Source organism: Diceros bicornis, chromosome 14 (assembly GCF_020826845.1).
Source record: "Diceros bicornis minor isolate mBicDic1 chromosome 14, mDicBic1.mat.cur, whole genome shotgun sequence".
NCBI classification, from domain to species: domain Eukaryota; kingdom Metazoa; phylum Chordata; class Mammalia; order Perissodactyla; family Rhinocerotidae; genus Diceros; species Diceros bicornis.
Genome location: NC_080753.1, coordinates 40,636,326 through 40,640,928, shown reverse-complemented (window position 1 = coordinate 40,640,928; position 4,603 = coordinate 40,636,326). Strand labels below are relative to the sequence as shown.

The window sequence follows — 4,603 nt, the reverse complement described above, 5'->3', positions numbered from 1 at the left end:
ACTTTGACAGTTCTACATAAGAAAAGGAGGAATGAAATATTATTTTCCAAGTACCCTAACTTCATCGATTCCCAAGTTTTAAAGAATACAATCAATACTACTTGAAAATAACTCCATAGAAACCAGTGCTGAAACCAAAGAATTTCACGCGCAAGAGCAATGGAGTTAGTTCACGCCTTTTCGGCATTCTCAACGATAGCACCATCTGGGCTGCCGGTCTGGGGACAACAGCGTCTGCCTTTTTTGCTCTTGTGTTCTAATGATGTTTTTTTCCTGCCATCAGAGATCTCTGTCGATCTTGCAGCTTCCATGGTCTCCTTTGTGAAAGAAACATAGGAAGTGCCCAATTAACATGTATTAGTTCACTGACTGACTGACTGACTGAATTAAATAGTCCTCAAATTTGTCTACAGTTCATACTTCTGTCTTATTCTATATTTCCACTTGTATCTAGATGACTGGAGACATTTTCTTGACAAAACCACAGGCTGAACTGAACAAAAGTTCTCCCAGATTTTTTTAGCCTGATAATTATACTGAGAGATTTGTGGAGATTATCTCATGTAGTCCAATTGAATTTTGAAAACAAAAGTATATATCATAATCTGCACTTTCCAACGTAATGGAGGCTCAGATACGTGAAGTAACGTTCCTAGGGTCCCAGAGCTACTAGGTGACAAAGCCTGAATTGAGAAGCAGATTTTTATGTTTATTTTTCGTTTTATTTATTTTTTTCAGGTGTACATCATTATATTTCAATTTCTGTGTAGATTACATCATGTTCACCACCTAAAGACTAATTACAATCCACCACCATACACATGTGCCTAATCACCTCTTTTGCCCTCCTTTCTCCCACCTTACCCTCTGATAACCATCAATCCAATCTCTATCTCTATGTGATTGCTTGTTGTTGTTTTCATCTTCTATTTATGAGTTAGATAATACTGTATTTGACTTTCACCCTCTGACTTATTTCGCTTAGCATAATACCCTCAAGGTCCATCCATATTGTCACAGATGGCCAGATTTCATCAATATTTTTACAGCCAAGTAGTATTCAATTGTGTATATATACCACATCTTCTTTATACATTCGTCCCCTGATTGGCATCTGGGTTGCTTCCAAGTCTTGGCTGTTGTGAATAATGCTGCAATGGGCATAGAGACGCATGTATCTTTGCTCATTCATATTTTCGGGTTCTTTGGATAAATACTCAGCTGTGGAATAGCTGGATCGTATGGTAGTTCTATTCTTATTTTTCTGAAGAGTCTGCATCCTGTTTTCTATAGTGGCTGCCCCAGTTTGCACTCCCACCAGCAGTGTATGAGAGTTCCCTTTTTTTCATACGCTCTTCAACACTGTTATTTCCTGTCTTGTTAATTATAGCCATTGTGACGGGAGTGAGGTGATATTTCATTGAAGTTTTGATTTGCATTTCCCTGATAGTCATGTTGAACATCTTTTCATGTGCCTGTTGGCCATCTGTATATAGAATCAGATTTTTAGATTCCAAAAGGTGAGCTCTTTCTCTGCTCCAGCTCATGATCTCTCTGCCTTTTCCTCTCCACAGTAGCCCACTCATCCATACACCAAATATCTAACTCCCAGTCTCCTCTGTGCCAGCCTTTTGGACTTAGACTTCCAAGTCAACTTTGACTCATTCTCCCCCTTCAAACACCACATCTGTGACTTGCCAAATACTGAACAGTGTTGTTGTGCAACTCTTTTGAATCTATCATTTCCTTTCCATTCATTAAGTACATATTCATTGGAGAGCTGCTCTGTGCCAGGCACTGTAGTAGGCTCAGGGGATTCAGAAGGAATCTGATGGCCCCAAACCTCAAGATATGGAAGGATAAATATAGACAAGGGACCATCCACTTCCAGTTTCACCACTTTCAGTCTCCCTGGCATTGACAGCTAAATACCTCTTTCTAAAATATCAGTTTCATTCATGTCACTCTTCTGCACTCTGACCATTCTCGATTTCTTAGTTTTGATACCATCTTGCCTGTCTCTCAATCTTTGGCTCTTCTTTCTACCTACATTGTGATTAAGATTTTCTTGGTTCTTCGTATGCTGAAAAATTTTGGATTATAACCTGGCTGTTTCTATATTTTCCTGTAAGACTTTGTGTGTCGTTCATATCTTATGGAGAATATTGCCATTTTTGTTTTTTGCAGGCACTTGAGTGCCTTGTGTTCAAATTCGAAGTATTGAGCAGTCTTTTGTGTTGTAGTTTTAAAGTCCATTGCATTTTCAAAGCCTTTACGACACTAGTTGGAGAGCTCTGAAGTGTGTGCAACCCGGTGGCCAGTGCGGACTTGAGCAGTGGGCTATCACTTACTTCAGTTTTCAAAGTCTGTGGTACGTTGCTTAGGATCAGAGCCTCTTATTCACAATTTGTGGGTGCGTCCAGGAGTTCGCAAACAACTTTTGTATTTGCTTTCCACAGTGTCTGTTCCCATATTCTCTGGTTACCTGGGGCTCTGCATTTCAGTGCATTGACAAGAAAGCTGGGGCTTTACTTACCCGGCACTGTTCTGCACTTCTCAGGACTGTGCCATTTTAGGGACAAGCTGGAGGAGAAACAGGGAGAAAAAGAGCAATTGGGTATGTCCGTTGGGATCACAGCTCCTCTGCAGAAACAGAAAACAAGTTATAAATTGAGAGTAGATCCTCATACCGAACCCCAGTAAAAGCCGGAGCAGCCCTGTCTTATCGCTGCCTGTTAGTCATAAGCGAGAGAAGCGTCCAATTTCCTACTGCTTTCAGTCTAATATTTCGTCATTTATTTCAATAGGTTGGAAGATTCGAAACTGTCAACTAGAGATCCGAGGTGGAAACAGTAAAAGGAGGAGATTATGGGAATCAATCCCACCACCTCTCACATACTAAGCAGGTGCTTTACCACCTGAGCTAATTACCCACAATCTGTTTACTGTCTTTTGTTTTTTTCATGTTTTAGTGTACCGGTCTCCACTTCATTATCCAGTCTTCTGGGCAGCCCGAAGTACAGTAAGTATCAAGGGCATTAATGGGAAATCAGGACTCCATACACTAAAGGCTCATCTTCTCAAAGATGACGCGAGGCAAGAGCGCGGTGGCTACCTATTCCTCTGCGAGGGAAAGGAGGAGAAAGTCACAGTGGGAAAACTGTAGCGCCGGCACCATTTCCCATTTCAGAGTTTCCAGGACAGAAGAGAACACGTCCCAGTCGGGAGGACTCATCCAGAACGACCTCGCTAATGTAACAAAGCAATCTCCGGATGATTATCTGCTTTTAAAAACAAAACCACACACACACACACACACACACACACAAAACCCAACACTCAAATGGGATTACTATTAGGTCTTTTTTACGCAGGGCTCATTAGAAGAATGCAGTGGGGTGACTTCTGAACTCAGCAAGGCATAAGAGAGCACTCACTGTTTCCGCTCGGTTTTCGAACTGAGGACCTCTCGCGTGTTAGGCGAGCGTGATGACCACTACACTACGGAAACTCACGCATGTATCTATCTCTAGAGATAAATGCCTCATAGCTGCGAAGGCATGTCATTTAGCGAATACATAGTCACACCATATCAGAGGACAGCAAACAATACAAACTATTACAGGCAAGAGTCATAGGAAATAAGAGGCGAGATCATTTCAGAGTGAAGGAATACAAAATGGACATTGAAAGATGCAGAAGAGTGAACATAACATGGAGTGAACAGAGGATGTAGGAATTCCTCTAAGAAATATACCTGTTCAATTGGAGTGGGGTGTGTGTATGTGAGTGTGTGTGTGTGTGTGTGTGTGTGTGTGTATGTGTAAAATAGACATGGAGGGAAACAGTAATTGAAAAGCCTGGACACAGAGATATGTTGGGGAGAATATTGTGGAGGCTTAAGAACTTTTCAAAAAATTCCAGGCAAATGGCTTACATAATCAAAGTAAAACTTTAGGAAAGCTAAGCTTCAGAAATCCATTTCTGTGGGTCAATTTGAATGCCAAGGAATTTGGAAATGGGTAAACTAGAATTGGGGAGAAAAGAAAAGAATTTATAAAGATACTAAAGGATTGAGGTATATCTGTTAACTCCTGAAACTAGCAGTAGCATGAATCTGCATCTCCAGTGCCCAGTACACAGCCTGGCACAGGATACATCCTCCATAAACATCATAGAACGGATAAAGGAATAGATAAATGAGAAGAAAAAGAAAGGTTCTGGAGAGGTTGTGCAGGAAATATCTACAGCATTTGTCAAGAGACTGGGTATAGAGATTTGAGAGAGAAAAAGGAGTCAAAGGCTCTTAGGAGTCTTAAACCCGGAAGACACAGAAGAGATTTTTGAGTGAGATTTTTGATCTGATGAAGTGAAGAATAAAATCAGTCATTTATATGTATTTGTTATATGAAAGAATGAGTGAATGAATGAATAAACTGGCATGGAGAAAAGCAGATGGTGAACTTGGTTAAAGGAAAACATTCATATTTTTTATTTAGAAAAAATCAGCTTTCCGGGTCTGGTTTTGCTGCTTACAGCCTTGTGACCTGAGAAAAGTGGTTCACTTCCTCTGAACTTCAGTTTCATTTGTAAAATGGGAAAA

The 4,603-nt window shown here is 40.6% G+C and overlaps 1 non-coding gene across 1 annotated transcript; it reads right to left on the bottom strand.

Annotated features, from left to right (window-relative positions):
* Positions 1 to 3,437: 3,437 nt before the first annotated feature.
* TRNAV-AAC (transfer RNA valine (anticodon AAC)) lies at positions 3,438 to 3,511 on the bottom strand. Its single transcript has one exon. It is a non-coding gene; the product is annotated as a tRNA-Val (tRNA).
* Positions 3,512 to 4,603: the final 1,092 nt, after the last annotated feature.